Here is a 21,054-nt window from a genome sequence, read left to right on the forward strand (position 1 = left end):
TATAAATTTAATATTTAAAAGGAGACATTTTCTCTCTGTAATTTTTGTTAAATTTTGCAATGGCAAAGTATATGCATGGGTACTCAAATTTCCAATCTAAACTGGTGAAGGATATCTTTATATTTTATTGATGTTTAACTTTGATGGTAATAAAAGATAAAGAAGGCATCAGTTTATGAACTAAGAAACTTCCTACAGAATATTACTAAATTTGTTTTCTCTATGTAAAAGAGAATTTCTAAAAAAGTCATGCTTTACTGAACTTTTGAGTAGTGAAAATAGTTTGGTTTAAAATAAATAAAAACTAAAAATAATTTTGTAGTCAGTACAAGCTGTCCTGAGACAAAGTTTTATTTCTGCTTACAATCAGCGTTTGTCTCTCTAGGTAGCATAATGCAATTGAACATGTAATAATTAGAATTTCTCAGCAAGTCTTAGAGGAAAATAAAACAAAGGAAGAAAACTACTACTTCAAATATAAAAGTCTGTGCAAAACAGACTGGTCAAACATACGTCAGCTTCTGATGCCCTAATTTATTTCCTGCATTTTCTAGCTGTGTAATAGTGAGCCCAAACTAATTTTAAGGAGAGAAAAATATTTTTAAAAAAGTGTTTGTGTTAGCTTGCTAAAGTAAATGTCCCCAAGTCAGGAAACAATGTACACAACCTAGTATGAAATATATGTTATGGATAGCTGTGATTATTTCTCAAATGTGACCTTCCTGATATATACATGCAGATTTATTTATTTAGATCTAATTTTAGAACTTAAATTTCTCTTCTTTGATGCTTATCATGTATCATTTAAAAACAAATAATTTATTTTAAGTTCTACTTTCTACCCTGAAGTCTCTATCACTGACTTTCATCTGTTATTTCATTGTTTCCTAATATTTTATTGGCTATATCACGTAAATTAGCATGTGGATGCCTCTTGTCCTCAGTTTCTGGGTAGTTGTTTTAATTATCTGTTTTGTCCCTTATTTATATTAAGTTGTTTGATATGCAATAAAATAGATTTCTGGTTCTTAACAGCCATTGGATAATTTAGCCTGTATTAATATTAGTAGAGGCTTTAAACGTTGATCGGATATTTATGTTGATAGTGCTAAAAGTAGGGAAAAAACTCATGAAAAACTCTTTGTTTTTTCTATCTCGCTATAATTCAGGAATATGAATCTTTTATGTGTAAATCATGTTAATATTGATATTGCAAGTAGCTTCTTTTTGGACCAATTATATTTCAGAATTAACTGTAAACTTTTATGAATACGATTATGGACCAAAGTTAAAAAAATTGATACATAAATATTAGGCATAACCTTATGAAATTTTCAATTAAATAGACAAAAAATGTATTTAATTTTATATAATTCAAGTTAAAATTATTTAACTGAAATCAAATTAATTTCAAATAGAGTATGATTTTATGCTTGAGTAATATAATTTGATAAAATGATGGAAATATTAGGAATTCTTCTAATATTATTGTAGCCATAAATAGGGAAGCCCACTGGATTCTCCTTTAGACATATTGTGCTTCACACTCTGCCTGGTATAAGTGTGAGATGACAAAAGTAAAGATATTTACACATGGTAGAGATAGTACCATGCAGGGAACTTCAAGTTAGCACTCTATCTAAAGCTAAATCTAAGTTAATTACACAAAGAATGAATGTAAATGCAATGTATGTAGGAACTTAAAATTCAGGATCGTACTGTAAACGAGGGTATTACAATTTGAGAAATAATAAAACTACTATAAGAAACCAAAGCTCAGTAGACATTGTGATGGATTTACAGAAAGGAGAAAATAATGGTGCTTCAATTTTATTTAGTTTCTTTTTTTTCACAGCTACAAAATCAAATTAGTCTATGTATTTTTTATTTGAGTAGTCATATAATGATTTATAACATAAAAAACATTTTTATAGAAATATAGACATACAACACAAAAAATAAATTTACTAAATTTCCAGACACTTATATTACTGAGACTTTTTAATGTGAAATCTACAAATTCAGTGTTATGTATTTAGAGCTGTACATAATCTAAGTACATGTGACTGTACTTATAGAATGTGTCACTATATAGCCAATTTTTATTGACATTGCAATTTCTCAAAGCTACTTGGATAAAATCAAACAATTGAACACTTAAGAAAGAAGGTCAAATGTATAACAGTGTTTTTTTATTTCTTCCTTGGCTGACTAGCTCAGTCTTTCTCATAATTAATTTAAAACATTGTTAGTGTGGGATATTTTCCTTCTTTCCAGCTTCATTGTTGACTTTACTTAGTGTCAGACAGACTCTCTCATCAGCAACACTAAAAGCTTTAGAGGATGCATTTTAAAACAAAAGAATTAATTACTGTTGAACATGAAGTGACTTTTTCAGTTCTGCCACATACAGTATTTTTTGAACAAAATCTGGTTAGTCTCATTCTCGTTGATTATATTTCGAACTAAAAATACACTCTCAAAGGAGTATACAAATCTAAGCTGGGTACCACATTGGAGTTTGAACCTATTTAAGACATTAAAAGCTTGAAGGTTACCAAAGTTTTATTTGATTTTTTAAAAAATCTTATAAATGTTAAGATGCCTTTTCTTTTACTCCATAGATGAAATCTGACAGAGAAATTTTTCATTGTTCCTTGCCCTGTATAGACGTTCCATTTTATCTTTCACCCATGTGCCATAGTTTGCCAACACCTGTGGTACAGCACAGACATTGAGGATTCCACTTTTATTTATCTGGGATCATTGACTGAAGCAAAGTTCTTTTAGGCATTTTATGACAGAAATTATGTTGTTGAATTAAAAAATGAAGTGGTATCCATATGAATTAAATTTTTCTTGGTTTTACTCTTAGGCCAAATGCTAAATTCCAATTCATCCCCTCCCCCTCTTCCTCAAGGCTGGGTGTGATGGCTCATGCCGATAATCTTAGCACTTTGGGAGGCGAAAGCAGGAGAGTCACTTGCCAGGAGTTCAAGATCAGCCTGGCAACACCACTGCACTCTGGCCTGCGTAGCAGCGCAAGACCTTGTCTCAAAAAAAAAAAAAAAAAAAAAAGCAAAGAGAGAAAGAAAAATCATCATTTTTTTATAAATCATAAAGCAAATAGCTGAAATGCTAGATCTGATAACAAATTTAGTATTTAGTAATTGTGCAACATCAAGAAAGCTACTTTGTTCTTTTTCCTCCTCTTCTTCTTCCTCCTCTTCCTCCTCCTTCTTTCCTGTTCTTCTTTTCTTTCTTAAGTAATGTTAATGATAATGCATAACTCATTGAGTTTTTTGCAGAATTAAAAAAGTAGAGTTATCAATATTCTTGACCCTTGTAAACAATTTTTTTTTTTTTTTTTTTTTTTTTTTTGTTGAGACAGAGTCTCACTTTGTTGCCCAGGCTAGAGTGAGTGCCGTGGCGTCAGCTTAGCTCACAGCAACCTCAGACTCCTGTGCTTAAGTGATCCTACTGCCTCAGCCTCCCAAGTAGCTGGGACTACAGGCATGCGCCACTATGCCCGGCTAATTTTTTCTATATAGATTTTTAGTTGTCCATATAATGTCTTTCTATTTTTAGTAGAGACGGGGGTCTCGCTCAGGCTGGTCTCGAACTCCTGACCTTGAGCAATCCACCCGCCTCGGCCTCCCAGAGTGCTAGGATTACAGGCGTGAGCCACCGCGCCCGGCCCCGTGTAAACAATTTAATAAACTATAGCTATTTTCTTGAGGTCTGATATTACTTATTTTGTTACTCCTTAAAAATCTTATTTTTGACTGGACTCCGAAGCAGAACCGCTGAGAGAGGACAGCCTGAATCTCCTGGTACTCTGTTCCTGGTATTTTCCTTGGCCTCCTTCATTCTACTGGCCAAAAGTTTAGCATATTATGTGGCCTCTTTCTTATTTTCTTTGCCCACACAGTTTCTTTGGGGAAACATGCCATTGTTTGTGTTGCAGGACATGTGGAGTAACAAAATGGCTGAATCTTTTGCTTTGGTCCTAGATTTCTTACCTTCTTTTTTCAAGGGCTTTCTAACAACATATTGGCAAACATCATTTTCTTTAGAGAGTTTGAGGATTCTAGCTCTTTTGGGCCCCAAGCAATGGGGGATATTCGTGTCAGTCAGTCCAAGAATGTTGTTCTCTCCTTTTTTATAATAATCTAGTTGAGATAGCTCAGATTGGCATCCTCAATGCAACCGCAAACAAATTTGGGCTTTCTTTTTCCAGCTCTTCTAGACCAGGTCTATAACAAGAATGACCTTTACTCAGTAGCAGGCAGACATGCCCATAGGTCAAGACACCCTGCTTCATGGGGAAAACTTTGAAGGGCTTTGTTGTTCCCACCACTGATTTGAACCACAGAGTCCTTTCATTCTTCACCTAGAGCATCAGCAGCATCTTCTGCGGCCATATGCTTCTCATAAACAGTAAAAGGTTTGCTTTCATTGTCCATTTCAATGAGATTCTGGCAGCCAGTTGCTAGGAAGGAGATATTTAGCTTCACAATGATGCAGCCCATCATCTCCGAGGAACAAGAAGAAAGAACTATAGCTAACTTTAGGAAAATGTGTAACACTCACTACGTGGACCAGACTAAGTTTCTGAATAGGAAATTTGAATATTGGGAGCAACAGGTAAAAATGATGTCTATGTAAATAATGATATTAAATTTGTGCTTTGTGGAATGGATGGATTTTGTGTAGATGTAAATAAAAATGATATGAGAGAATTCAAAGTTGGAGTGAAATACAAAATCAAAACTAGTCATAGATGGCTTGCTTACCATGCTGATGACAAATGCAAATAGCATGAGATAGCTAACCTCTAACAATAATTAAAATGAGAAATGAATTTAATAAGAGTTAAAGGAAAATTTAAGGAAGACCTTGAAAGTAAAATATCATATTTTATGCTTTATAACACTGCACTAAATAAATGAAATTTTTGGAACAGAAGAAGTACAGCAGGCAGTGGAAAAAAGAATGGAAGAATGAATGAGGATGGAAATAGGAAGACAACCTTAGAGCAGGTACAGGAACAAATTAAGTTTAAACTGTTAGGTCTCTGGATCCAAGTTCATGATGTGCAAATAGAAAAGGAAAGTGAGCCCAAGAGTCATGCTGGAATAAAACAAGATATAATTTGATGACATACTTTTAAGGTTTAAACATAAGGCACTGAAACAATATAATGCAGTGAAAATAAATGGTTCATGTTTCAGCTCTGGCATTTACCTGCTGTGTGCCTTGACAGGGCAAGGTAAATAACTTACCAAAGTGTAGTTTTGTTCTCTACACAATGTAGATGACATGCAACAGATAGGATAATAACTACTGATGTGATTACAGGGAATAATATGTGTAAAACTTACCATGACACCTGGCTACTGTATGAATGTAATAAACAACACTAGCATTATGAACATTAAGGAGAAAACATAATTCAAGATGTCTTCAAGAGCCTTGTCTGCATGAATTGGAATTCTGAATTATAGTTCACAGGATTGTCAAGGAGATACTGTTATGAGGTGGGGTAGGTAGAGGAAAATTATAGTACAATACAGTATGTATCTGGTTTGTGGCTATGCCATCCAGCCAAGTGGAATTAGAGCAAAACTGATAGGAGCACATAGTTCCTACTAAAGAAGTGGTTTTGTTTTCCTTTTAGTTATTGGTTTTCAAATTCCATTATTCTATTTTGTTTTAATGTGTTCTATTTTTCCCTAGTGGTAACAGTGGTCTGATACAACACAACCAATTTAAATCCAACCTATTGATAATACAGAACATGTTATACCATGTGAGACTCTGACCAAATTCCCTAACTCTGCTTGCCCACACAGATTATATTCATAAGCATTTCTTCAGCCATTATCCAAATTACAAATGAGAAGTAAACTTTTGTATAAACATAGTTGGAAAGCAGGTGGTGTTTTGATTATTTGCATTTGAACATTCTAATGAAGCCATGAGAAATGAATAGATGGTAATTTATTGAAAGAAATGAAAAGAGAGTTTTTAGCTGAAACCTCAGGGTGAGAAGAATGCTTCATGAAATCACCAAGTATAAAATTTAAATTCTCCTGCTGAGTTAAATATGCCTTGACAATGTCAATGAACTTGGAGAAAAATGACAAATTGCTATTATATGCTCAAGTTTCTGAAAGTCATGCTGTTTGCTATTGTAAATATTGCAAGATACTACTGAAAAGCATGTTTTATATTTATCCTCATTTTTTGTGCAAAATATTTTGCCTTTTCCATTGCTATAAACTACAGCTGAGTTCAGAAAATATAAAGATTATTAAATTTTCCCCTGTTAGTGGAAATGGCAGTATGTAGCAGAGTTCTAACTTTAAATTTTATTTCATAATTTTAATCTCAGTTACTAGCTACAAAAACCACAAACGCCCTTATCCTCCATATGCCTACAAATATGTATGTTAACTTTTTGAAAATGTTTTTACTCTTATTGCTGAATATGCAGTTACAGAGTCCAGTAAAAGTGGAAACTGTCCAATTATGCCAGAAAGTTTTTTATTTCTATTGCAAATAAAGCTACCAGAGGACCAGGAAAAAAATAATTGACAAGTAGCATGTAAAATAAAACAACAGAAATTGAAAATGTCCTCCTCTCTAATTATAACACTGAAAGAAATGTTCTTGTTTAAAATTTTGAAGCCTATGGAAATTATTTCTATTTTTAAACATAAAAGTATTTTTGATCAGCATAATGTTAAAATAAAACAAAGGATAGTCAGAACTGTATTATATGAATTGATAATTATTATGTACTAACTTTTAAATGACAGAGGCAGAATAATTACTGAATTTATGGCTAGTTGCAGATTTATCTTAATAAGAATAATAATTTTGACATATGATGATGTTTAATGCTGCCATCATTTAATACTGATTCCTAAAATAGAAAATTTGGCTTCATAATTTATTGCTTTCTCTCTCTGATTCTCGTGCCAAATCAGTCACCAGTTACTATTAATAAAAATCTGACAATATCTCTTAAAATTGGTCACTCTTCTCCATCATTCACATCCCTGCTTTAATGTAGGCTTCTAATGTAATCTTCCCTCATTTGAACTATCATGTTTCATTTTCACCACACTTTTCCTCCTAATAAATCCTAAAAACAGCTTGTAGAATTATTTTCTTAAAAAGAAAGCAATCATTTACTCCACTATTTATTAACTGATTTTGTTTATGCAATTCAAAGAGTATAAAAGTTATTTTGTTAATTTGGCCCTCAGTATCTTGACCAGACTATTCTCCCAATATCCTTCGAGTTCATCACTTCCCACAGATCACACTGAATGTCACATTATCCCAGACTTTTTTATAATTTAGTGTCCTTATACATTATATTATAACTTCTGCCTGAAATGATAACATCTTTTCTTTAACAGGTCCATTAGCAAAATTCTGCTAGTCCTTCTAGACTTGGTTCAAGTTTTGCTGTCACAGTGAAACGTTCCCTGACGTCTTCAGAACAATTTGCTTTCTCAGTGTTTGATATGTTCTGAACAATTCATTCTTAACTCTGTAGTAAAATTTTACACATCGTGATCACATTAATTTGTTAAGGCCCTTTTGTCTAAAATGAATTATGAGTCTGATACACAAAGACAGATTCATAGGAGAGCTTGGGAGCTTGTATGAAATGCAGATTCTCTGGATCCACTCAAAACTTCTGACTCAAAACCTGCATTTTTAACAAGATGCACATGTAGTTATCATGAATAGTTTAAAAAACACTGCTGTAGAAAAGACTATATATATATATATATATATATATATATGCACGTGTGTGTGCGTGTGTGTTTGTGTGTATTTCCACCCATACTTTTTTGGGCCAATTATGAAAGCTTAATTAAAATTTACAAAATGAAGAAAATTTTAAATTTGTACTGCTATGAATTTCACCAATGAAGCTGATTGTGTTACTTTGAATTGCTGGTTATGGACTAGTGAACTCTAGGACGTGAGCCACTACTTTGCCTAAACTCACTGAAGAGAATTTTAGAAAAACCCAAGCAGCTCTTCTGTCCTACATGGGCAATGAAATAACAGGGCTAGTTGCAAGAGAATATGCAGAATAGAGATTCAGAATCAATTAAAGCTCATTTCATTTAAGATAATAATATTCCTCAGTAGATCATAATAGAAATACATTTTACATTACACCTTTGTACTACTGAAGAAGCATGTCCCTGTGGGATGTATGTTAAAACCTAAAAGATAATTTTTTTTATTTCATAATATCATGGGGGTTAAAAGATAATAAAACCACTCTGTATGGCCTTTCAAAAATACCACCAGTTGCCAGTGCTAAATGCTGTTCTCTCCACTGCTTTAAAAATTGGATCCTTAGCACTGTGGGACTATTAGTTGTTGATGGAAAGATTAATGGCTTAATCTATTTCTTCTGTAAGTGGGGGTTAGAATAGAAAATTAATAAATTGAAACTTTTCCACTCTTTGTACATGGATATAGTCCAGAGAACAAATGTTTTGCTTTATTTATATGATCTTTAGATATGAAATATCAAGTTGAAATTATGTCTTTTAATACTGACTCTATTCACATTTCTATCTCTTAGATAATGAACATATCACACAATTAAAATCTCTTGAGTCTATCTCATTATGAATTGGCCAAGAGGCAGTGAATCTGCCAAAAAACAAGTAGAACAGCTGTGAAGATGCCAACACAATTGAGTACTCCATCTCTACATATTTCTAAATATGGCAATTTATTGGACACTTATGGGCATGGAATGACAATGGGGTCAATCCAACCATAAGGCAGTGCTAAGACACCTTCATTATGACCTTACCCTGGCATAAGTTGTGTCTTAATAAATGCATATCTAGTCACAGACTGTATGTGCAGATGGAAAAAAAAGAAAGCATAAGACATGAAACATGATGCCCATCTTTCAGATAATCATTCCTGAAATATTATTTAATCAGTTAAGTAAAAATAGAAATATTTCTTTTTATTTGAGAAATACTATATTTTATGCATAAAATGAATATTTTAAATTAAAAATTAAAAAGAAACAGATTAGATATAATATATTTTTTCTCCTCAAATACCCTTTATCATTGTGTAGTTTTTTTTTTTTTTATTTCATCTTATTGTTATGGGGGATACAGAATTGCAGGTTACACACGTTGCCCATGTACCACCTTTCCCCCCAAGTCAGAGCTCCAGGCATGTCTGATCCCCAGACAATGCGCGTTGCACCCATCATGTAGGTATATATCCCTCCCTTCCCCACCCCCCCCTTCCCGAGTCACCACCTTCAAGCGTTACCATTCCCCAAACGGTGCGCAATGCCCTCATTGTGTAGGCATACCCCCATCCCCTCCCCCACCCCCCACCTCAGTCTGATATCCGATTGGTGTCGTTCCCAGATGTGTATTTAGGTGATGATCAGGGAAACCAATTTTCTGGTGAGTACATGTGATGCTTGTTTTTCCATTCTTGGGATACTTCATTTAATGTAAGGGGTTCCAACTCTCTCCAGGAGAACCACAGAGATGTCGTATCTTCATTATTTCTTATAGCTGAGTAATATTCCATGGTATACATATACCACAGCTTACTAATCCAATCATGTATTGATGGGCATTTGGGTTGTTTCCACAGTGCAGTTCTTACTTTATTCTGTTCATTTTCAAATCTAGGCAAATTCAACATATCAAAATTGACTTGTCTTCAGGCACAATGATGACCACGTGGCAAAATGAAAGCCATCTTACTGCAGAGATCTACTTGGTTTCTAATTTCCACAATTACCCTCCAGATTTTTCTTTCAAAGACAAAACTGTTGATGAAGTCTTTTCCATAAGATTATTCCAACTCTCCCTTTAAATTTCTTGGTCTCATCAAATACCCCATTGCACAAACTGAGTTTCATACCAGGGTGAGACAATTCTTGGGTTGTGCTCCAAAAAGTCATATGTAAGTCAGAATGAAAATGTGTACATATTAATTGACACATTCAATAAAAACACATTTAGCACTATACACCAAATACTATGCCAGGATTTGATATTTCCTTCTTCTCAAAATCAAAAATTGTATATAGTAATGAGAGTTTCACCGCTAGCCAAAAAAAGGCTATTTATCTCAGTGAAGTTGTGTTATTGTTTCATTGAAGGTTTCTCATTTAGGTTTTTTTTTTTTCATTCATGGAAGGGCTAGTCATGTAATTAAGGAAGATAAAAGAAGTGCTTAGCATTTACTAACCATGTGTTATATGCTGGCTTATTTAAATATGGTAGGCCAATTACATATAAAACACTGAAGTAAACTGCACAGTTTCCAAAATAAAGCATTGTCCTCTCTCCTCATTTATTGGACTGGATTCAACTGGCCTACTTCTTCACTAAAAATAGCTCCCTTCAAATTCAAAATAAATGATCCCTTAGTTAATTTTGAGTACAACAATGACTATGACAATGTTTTAGTCAACAACGAATTGCATATACATTGTGGTCCTGTAGGATTATAATGAAACTGAAAAATTGCTATTGCCTGGTGATGTCATAGCCATCACCATGTCACAGCGCAACAGATTACTGACACATCTGTGGTAATGCTGGTGTAAGCAAACCTACTGTGCTCCCAGTTATATAAAAGTATAAAACATACAATTATATACAGTTTGTAATACTTGATAATAATAAATGACTATGTTACTGCTTTATGTATTCACCATACCATACTTTTTATTGTTAGAGTACACTTCTATTTTTTAATAAAAAAAATGTTAACTGTAAAACAGTCTCAGGCGGGTCCTTCAGGATGTATTCCAGAAAAAGGCATTATTATCACAGTAGATGATAGCTCTGAGTGTGTCATTGTCCTTGAAGACTTTCTGGTGAAACAAGATGTAGAGGTGGAAGACAGTGATATTGATGATCCTGACCCCATGTAGGCTAGGTTAATATGTGAGAGTTTGTGTCTTAGATTTTAACAAAAATGATAAAAATTAAAAAGAAAAAAATAGGAAAAAAGAAGAATAAAGTTATAGGGATAATATTTTTGCACAGCTATACTATGTGTTTGTGTTTTAAGCAAAGTATTATTACAAAAGAGTGAACAAGTTAAAGAATAAAAATAAGTTTATAAAGTAAAAAAAGTAGCATCAAGCTAAGCTTAATCTATTATTAATGAAAGGAAAACATTTAATACATTTAGTATAGCTTTATAGTCTATACAGTAGTGTACAATAATGACCTAAGCCTTCACATTTACTTATTCTGTACTTACTGACTCACCCAGAGTTACTTCCTGCCCTGAAAGCTCTAGTCATGATAAGTGTACTCTACAGATATATCATTTTTAATTTTTATGCTGCATTTTTACTGTACTTTTTCTATGTTTAGATACGTTTACATACACAAATATTGTGTTACAATTGCCTACAGTATTCAGTACAGTAACATGCTGTATAGGTTTATAGACTAGGAGCAGTAGGCTGCACCATATGGCCTAAGTGTGTAGTAGGTATGCGCTATAGTTTTGTGTAAGTACACTCTATGTTTGTACAATGATGAAATTGCCTAATGAAACATTTTCAGAAAGTATTCTCATCATAACGCAACACATGACTGTACTTGGAATAATTTAAAAATAAATAACCTTCTTAATTTGAGTAAAAGATAAATATGGAAATGATGACATTACTAAAACCTCAATTTCCTTTTTTAAATTTCTAAACCCACTGAAGTGCGAGTGCTCATAAAATAAGAAAGGCTCTTAAATGTTACTGTTTGTATCCTTAATTTTATATTTAAAAATAAATTTTTAAGTAAAACGAAGATGGGGGATTGGTAGACAGAAGAAAAAGAAAGAAAAACAAAGAAAGAAAGAAAGAAAGCAAGCGAGCAAGCAAGCAAACAAGCAAGTAGGCATTTTGCGAACTTCAGATAAAACTGAAGGAAAAGGATAACATTTATTCAATAGATACTATATACACTTTTAACATCTGTATATTACTTACTATCCAACCAACTGTTTTAGTACAATATACATACACTAAAATTATAAGCAGATACCAAATAAGTAATTTTTATCAATATGCCAAGAAAACCAGGTAGGAATGTATAGCCATGTTTCAATAACACACAGTCATTGAAATTGATGATCAAGGACACATTTAATCTTCCAAATTTAAAAATTTGCTTAAATCTTTTTTTTCCCCAAATATATAACATCACATCCAATCTCTGGCACTAATTTTAGAAGCATACCATAACGAACGTATGTTTAAATTATTGTGCAATTCAAAACTCTAGTACTTTTTCTATTATGCAAATAAACTAATGGTATTAGATTATAATCAAATGTCCTCAAAGTTAAATGACAGTTTGGCACTTTTGTTGCATAATTGCCTTACAGTTACATTTCCACAGCACTTTGAAGTTACAAATTTATTATTTATGTCAAGCAAATCCAAATTAGAAGATAAGACCATCCTTGAGAACCATTATAAAATCGTCCACCATATAATTAAAGGGAAACAAGTCAGTTTACCTTAATTCTTGCCTATATTCTGGGTATGTGTAAAGAGCTCAAAAGAAGACTAAAATCAGATTTCTTTAAAATGTTTTATTAATATTTTTAAATGATTTATGCCAAAAAAAGAGTGAAATGGTAAAGCAATATAGATGTATTAGTTGTGAAAGGTTTAGTAGCACATTAACGTGCATTTTGATCTAGACTAACAGTAAAAACACCATAATATATAATAGAAGTATTTTTAAAGTATTTTCCAACTTTCTAATGACAAAGTCAAAGAAGTTGATTATATTAACTATTTTACTTCAGTAACATTGATAAGAAAATTGTTATTCAAGTATTTGTGCATTTTCTAAACAAAAAGTAGAGAAAATTGAAATTTAAACAATTTTCTTATTTTAAATATCACGTTCTTTCCATTTTTCCATCTGATTCAGAATTCAGATAAAGGGAAGAGCAACCTTTGTGCCCAACACACACACTTGCACTCTCTCTCTAGCTCGCTCTCTCTCTCTCACACACACACACACACACACACGCGCACACACACGATGAAGGGAGAAATAGGGGTGGATTTCTTTCCTCTCAGCTATAAGGCCAGGCCTGGGTGTAGGAGCATATGTATTATGAAAAAGGGAAGCTAAACTGTAAGTTCTAGCGTGGAAATTTGCTCTTACATTCTTTCAACTGTTTGTGCTAGGGACTGCCATTTATTTTGAAAGAGTCATTGGCTCTAGAATTAGACAGGCATCTACAGTAGGAATTCACATGCTACCTATCTAAGGCTTATTGCAGTCCATGTCCTGAGAGATGATATAAAAGCTCAGTTCAGCAGAGTAGTAATTAATGAAGATTACACAACTTTCTGAAGCTTCTTTTCTTCTAAACAGTTGAGAACATGAGCATTGTGAGTCATGCACATGGTGAGGAATGATGACATCATTCAAAGGGATTAAGGAGATGTAATTAGAAAACAAACAAAACAAACAAAAAAAGTAAACCAAAAAACACATTTCAGAAATTGCTCTGAGTTTAAAAACATGCCACAATTTAGTCTACATAAATTGATCACTAACCTCTTCTGCTTATGGTCAAAAAACAAAAATAAACAAAAACTAGATGTGATGGTTAATTGCATATTTCATCTTGACTGGATAATGCTTTACTCAGCTAGCTGGTAAAAGTGGATGTTTCTGTGAGGATGTTTCCAGAAGAGATTAGCATTTGAAGCACTAGATTGAATAAAGAAGATTCACCCTCAACATTGTGGGGTAGCAATCACCCAATCTATAGAAGGCAAAATATAACAACACGGTGGAGAAAAGGTGAATAAATTTTCATTCTCTCTTCTTGAACTGCAACATCCATCTTCTCCTACCCTGAGACATCAGAGCTCCTGTTTCATGGATCCTTACCCTCCAAGGTTCACACTAGCAGCTTGCCTGTTTCTTGGGCCATGAGAATCAGACTTAAGTTATATGATCAGCTTTCCTGGCTCTGTGGTTTGCAGAGGGCATATCATGACACTACTTGTCCTCCATAATCATGTGAGCCAATTACAGTAGCAAATTTCCTCTTATATATCTCTAGCTATGTATCTACCATCCATCTATCCATCTACATCCTACTGGTTCTGATTCTCTGGAGAACTCTGACTAATACAACAAATAGTAGATAAATTGATATGGGAAAACAGCCAATAATTCTCCATCTCATATAGAATGATCTTCACAGACATAGTTGAAATTTCATATGTATGAATGGTACTAGAAATTTCAACTTGAAGTTCTTCAACTGAGACCAAAAGAAAAATCAGACACTCCCAGAAATAACATTTAACATGATATCTGAGCATCCCATGATCCAGTCAAGTTTACACATAAAATTAACTATCATAGCTACTAATCAGTTAATCTGAAAATAGAAAGATTATCCTAGCTTATATGGTGGGGTCTAATGTAACTGTGTGAGCCCTTTAGAGGTAGAGAGTTTTTCCCAACAAGCAACAGAGTAGGAAGTCAAAGAGATTTAAAGAGGGAGAGGCACTGGCCTTATCATATCTGGCTTGAAGATGAGATACAATCTTATGAGGACATGAAGTTGGGGGAACTTTTAGAGGCAGAGGTTGGCTCCAGTTGATAGCCAGTGAAGAATGGGAGATCTCAGTCTTACAATTACAAAAAAAAAAAAAAAATGAATTCTTCTGACAATGAGTAATGTTAATAGAACACCAGAAGAGACCAGAACCCTAGCCAAACCTTGATTTCAGCCCAGTGAGACACAAGCAGAGAATTCCACCACACTGTGCCAGATTTCTGCCCCACAGAACTGTGTTGCTAATAAATGGGTGTTGTTTTAAACCACTGTGTTTGTAGTAAATTGCTATGCAGCAGTAGAAAACTAATACATCAGTGTTAATAGTTGCACATATGTAAGAGGTGTCCTATTTGGCATAATAAATAAATAATAGTATTAATAGATACATAAAAATGGGGTGCTTAAAAGAAATTAAAAATTAAGAAGTGATTATTTATTTATTTATTTATTTTTTGAGACAGAGTCTTGCTCTGTTGCCTGGGCTAGAGTGCCATGGTGTCAGGCTAGATCACAGCAACCTCAAACTCCTGGGCTCAAGCAACCTCCTGCCTCAGTCTCCCAAGTAGCTCAGACTACAGGTGAGTGCCACCATGTCCAGGTAGTTTTTTTCAATTTTTAGTAGAGATGGGGTCTCACTCTTGCTCAGGCTGGTCTCAAACTCCTGACCTCAAGTGATCCTCCCACCTCAGCCTCCCAGAGTGCTGAAATTAGAGGTGTAAGCCACTGTGCCTGGCCAGAAGTGATTATTTTTAATAAAATTTTTATTTTATAATAATTTTATATTTATAGGAAATTTGCAAAGATGGTACCATGGATTTTTATTTGCTCTTCATCCAGTTCCCTTTTTTATTAACATCTTACATTACTATGGTATATATACCACAACTGAAGAACTGAGATCAGTATGTTGTTATTAACTGAATTCCACACTTTATTTCAATTTCACTAGTTTTTCCCTAATGGCTTTTTTCTGCACCAGGATCCCATCAAAGATATCACATTACATTTAGTCATCTGATCTTTATAGTCTTCCCTGCGACAGTTTCACAGACTTTCTGCTTCATGAAAAGTTTTAAGGAGTAATGGTAAGGTACGATATTGTAAAAAAAGTGAAACTATGAATAAAATATCAATAGTTTGTGGAGAAGCTAGTTCAATAACATAAGCATTCTTATATTATTAAGAATGCCAGGAAAAATAAGTTGAAAGAAGTATAAAGGTGCATTTACTGTCTCCAAGTATTCAGATCATGGACTAATGATCTGAGCAGACATCTCATCAGTGTGGATGTGAAGATGGCAAATCAGAATTTGAAAAGATGTTGTGCATCATTGTCATTAGAGAATTGAAAATTAAAACAAGATATCACTGCCCACCTATTAGAGTGGTTGAAATCCAAAATTCTGACACCAACTGCTAGTGAGAATGCAGGGAAATAAGAGCTCTCAATCATTGCTAGTGAGAATTCAACATTATACAGCCACTTTGGAGAACAGGTTGGACATTTCTTACAAAGCCTAACATAGTCTTAGCATATTTCCAGCAATGACACTTCAGGATATTTACTCAATTGAGTTAAAACTTGTGTCCACACAGAATTCTGCATATAAGTGTTTACAGAAGCTTTTTTTATAATTGATAAAAGCTGAAATCAATCAAGATTCCCTTCAATAGGTAAGTGGATATATTGTTGTAGATCCATACATTGGAAAATTATTTAGTGATAAGAATATGTGCGTTGTCAAATTGCCAAAAGACATGTAGAGACCTTAAATGTATGTTGGTATATAGAAAAAAAGAAGCCATTCTAAGAAGCCTCCATACTCTGCTATTCCAACTACATGGCATTCTGGAAAAGATAAAGCTATAGAGAAAACAGCAGTGGTTCCTAGGGATTTGAGGGAGGAGGGGGGGAAAGGATCAAAATAGTGAAAGGACAGGGGATTTTTAGGGTGGTGAAATTATTCTGTATGACACTATAACAGTGGATAAAGAACACTATGCATTTGTCAAAACCCATAGAGCCTTATAGTACAAAGAGTGACCATTCATGTAAACTATGGACTTTCATTAATAATAGTATATCAATATTGGCTTATTAATTGTAATGAATGTACCATGCTTATGCAAGATATTGATCATAGGGGAAACTGGGGGTGGGGAGGGTAGGTGGTATATGGGAACTCCCTGCATTGTTTGCTCATTTTTTCTGTATATCTAAAACTGTTCTAAAAATAAAGTTTATTAAGACATCATCTTATTTCCAGAGAACTTCAAGATACTTTATTCTTTTTTCACAGACATAAATCAGTAAGAATCTTTTAGTTATAAAAGGAAAAATTAAAATTGATAAAATTGCTAAAGCAAAAAATAAAAATATATATAAATAGAAACAACCATATATATTTGGTGGAGAAAGATTGTATAATTATATATAATTTACTTCAAATCCTAGCACTGAAAATGATGCATAAGCATTCAATAGCACCCTAACAAATAGATATAGAAAAAAGTAAGAGAAATTAGGTAAAGAAAAGCAAATGACAAGGGGAAAGGGAAACAAGATCATAAAAATGGATTGATTGTTTTTAAGAGAAAAGAAAACATAATCCAATGGCTCTTTGATTTCTACTCTCCCCTAGGGGAAGACTCAATGTTGACAATAAACGCAGGGAGTGCACTGAATCTCCTTTGCACAGAGAAAAATACTACATTGTTTCTTTTTTGTTTGTTTATTTTTTGTTTTTATCTTTTCAAATGTAGGTTTTATTAAGTTTACTCTTGGATCCAAAAATTACTTCTGGCTTCCAGACACTACTGGGCTCTAAAGGCTAATACATCTTTTTGTTTGTTTGTTTTAAATAATTTTTTTTATTCCAGCATATTATGGGGGTACAAAAGTTTAGGTTACGTAGATTGCTCTTGTTACCCTCTCCCCCCCGAATCAGAGCTTCAAGCATGTCCATCCCTTAGACAGTGCGCATCACACTCACTATGTAAGTATACAACCATCCCCTCCCCCCCCCACATCTGCCCAACACCCCATTAATATTATTCCTAAATGTGCTTTTAGGTGATGATCAGTGAAACCAATTTTATGGTGAGTACATGTGGTGCTTATTTTTCCATTCTTGGGATACTTCATTTAGTAGAATGGGTTCCAGGTTTATCCAGGAAAATACCAGGAGGTACTAGATCACCATTGTTTCTTATAGCTGAGTAGTACTCCATGGTATACATATACCACATTTTATTAATCCACTCATGTATTGATGGGCACTTGGGTTGTTTCCACATCTTTGCAATTGTGAATTGTGCTGCTATAAACATTCAAGTGCAGATGTCTTTTTTATAGAATGCATTGTTTCTTAGTACTGTCCATAGGTAAAAATGCAAAAAAAAAGATCTGGGTAGGTACAAGTGTCATTTAATTAATAGCTTTATTGTCTATCTCTGTTTTCCAAAGTCAGTGGGAGAAACTACATATAACATCACTGTCATAATATAGAGTGCTAAGGCCATTAAGACTAGTGAGTACTGAATTCCTTGTTAGGTAGTCTCTGATCAGTCTGGTCATATCAGGTGTGTGCCTAGCTTTCTCCCTTCTTGGAGGATCATGAATAAAAGCCATCTGCAGTTTTTTTCTCCTTATTTTCTATATCCTCATCTCTGTAACTGACATATATCCCCTTAATTTACTAATTTAATTTATACTATCTCTATTAATTAATATATTTTAAGATTAGATTATAATTTTTACACATTATATTTGTACATAGTTTAAATAGCTAATGTCACACAATTTAAAATGTCAAAGATCATTCCATGTATCCACACTTCCTGATCCTCAATTCTGTTTCTTTAGAGGAATCTATTTTGTCTGATTCATCTACTACTTACCCTCATATTTCTAAACACCATATTATTATCTTTTGCTTTGTTTAATCTTTCAATTTTAGTCAGTTTTAATGGCTAATTGATAATGTATTTTATCTCACGAATAGGAGTTTTGCAAATATGGTAGAAAGGGAACATAAAGTAGTGGTACATCTATAGATAAAATAATCAGTAAAATGAGGCAATTATTAACTGCTGATAAAGAGTAATACATAAAATATACATTTATAGTATAATATAGGAACATAGCTTGGCAATACTATATATATATATATATACACACACACACTCACATACACATACACACACATACACACACACAAACACACACATAGTAGAAAATAAAAAAAAAACTAAATATGGATTCAACAATAATTTGTGTGCAACTGCATTAGGTAAATGGCATAGGTGGAAGTATAGGAGAACTAATCTTTGACTTATTTAGTAGGAATTAAATTGCAAATGAGCAAGGTATTTCCCTACTACAATCATTTTGATCTTTGCTATGTGATTTGCATTTACTGGTGGAGTGCAGGTGGTAGTGACATTATGTTATTTGTGAGCCTAGGTCTTAAGAGACATCATGGATTTTGCCCCTCATGTACAGTCATGTGTTGCTTAACAATGGAGAAACGTTCTGAGAAATGTGTCATTAGGTGATTTCATCATTCTGTGATCATAATAAAGTGCAATTACACAAACCTATATGGTGTAGCCTATTATTCCTAGGCTAAAAACTTGCACAGCATGTTAATGTACTGAATACTGTTGGCAATTGTAGCACATGGTAAGTAATTATGTATCTAAACATATCTAATTAGAAAAATACAGCCAAAATATAGTATTATAATCTTATGGGACCACAGTGTAAATGTGGCTTGCTATCAACCAAAAAGTAGTCATGTGTTGAATGACTATATTTCTATCATTGCCATGGTAAGAATGGGACCAGGGTAGTCTGCTAACCCAGTAGAATGAAAGATAGTGGAGCAGATCAATATTGAAGTTACAGCTTGGAGTAAAGCCCAGCCAAGCCCTTCTTTGGTTAGATGAATTTCAGCCTACCCACAGATAGGTGAATGACAAATACTTCATGTTTTCCTAAGTTTTAACATGGCTGGCTAGACAGCTTTATTAAATCCATAACTAATTAATATAACCTCCCCTTTCCATATTGGAAATATCTACAAATATCTATTCTTGGCTCTCCATTTTTATTTATAATTTAGGCAATACATTTTTAGAACCTATATGTCTGTTTCTAGGAGAGAGCTTGAAGGTCCTGACTCGGGTTTCACTGTTGTGTAACAAAGCCATTAATGTTTTGCTTGTTTGTTTATTTGTCAATCAAGCTTCTCCAAACATGACTTTTACTAAACATTTTATTTTTAGTGAGTCATTTTAATGAGGAGAAATTTTTCAATTTTCAGCCTATGAGCCATAAAAATCATTGCTAGTATTGAGGGAGCCAATAATTGAAATGGCTAAGGACCTTATCTTCAATGTGTAGACTTCTACTTAATCCCCAACTTTTCATTAAGGCCTTTTTCCTACCCTCAGTTAAATATTTCATGGGGAGCCTTTCTAGTTTAGCTTCTCTGGAAAGAATATGAGCTTATGCCATCTGGCATAGTTGCTTTATTGGGGCAAAAATGAAGCATGGAATCTACTGTTTAAGTAACTGTTTTTAATGCAATCTTTATGAATAATGCTTATGTCAACAGTTATATATTGATAACTACATGCCACTATTTGAAGGACCTTGTACATATTAGCTCCTTTAATACTCCCAACAACCATTTGAGTTAGGTACTATTAATACTTTCATTTTCCAGATGAGAATATTGAAATAGAGATAGACTAACTTGCCCAAAGTAATAATATTTTGAAGCACCAAGAAGGCTGGCTCAAGATTTCTTCTCTTAACCATTACACTAAACTGATGCTTGTTTTCAAATGCCCATTGTGATTTAGCACAACTTGTAACCCTACTTTCAGAGGTACATGGCACATGGAATCCCAAGTTGCAACTGCATATCCTCAGGCTTCTTAATGTATTTTTCCTGATGCATGGATTGATATCACTCTTGCTATTTTCCTCCCACAGTAACTAATTATACATCTCCTTTGTAGTTTCTCAGAATATGATACTATCACTTTTTTGATGCTCTTTGTTTTTATGTTTGTTATGGTTGCATGAGAGAATGAATATACTTTTTATAATTCTAATATTGTCATCCAGATGTATTCACTAAACTAGATATATCTATGTCATTACAATATACTATCTCTTTGTATTTTTACTGAACTTAAAAATGAAAAATGTTTAATATGGGTAGCAAATAACTTGGGAGAAGTATTACAAAGCCTTTAGGATATCTGTGAGATACAGGATCCTGGAATGGGATAAAGTATAAAATGAGTAGTTATTTGCCCATTATTAACAGTGTTATTCTCTGCATGCATTTCCAAAATGCATGAAGCATTCCATGGGCTAGA

The 21,054-nt window shown here is 33.5% G+C and overlaps 1 pseudogene; it reads right to left on the reverse strand.

Annotated features, from left to right (window-relative positions):
- Positions 1-3,775: 3,775 nt before the first annotated feature.
- Positions 3,776-4,535, reverse strand: LOC138385772 (small ribosomal subunit protein eS6-like; annotated as a pseudogene).
- Positions 4,536-21,054: the final 16,519 nt, after the last annotated feature.

This window comes from Eulemur rufifrons, chromosome 7, assembly GCF_041146395.1.
Source record: "Eulemur rufifrons isolate Redbay chromosome 7, OSU_ERuf_1, whole genome shotgun sequence".
Taxonomy (NCBI): domain Eukaryota; kingdom Metazoa; phylum Chordata; class Mammalia; order Primates; family Lemuridae; genus Eulemur; species Eulemur rufifrons.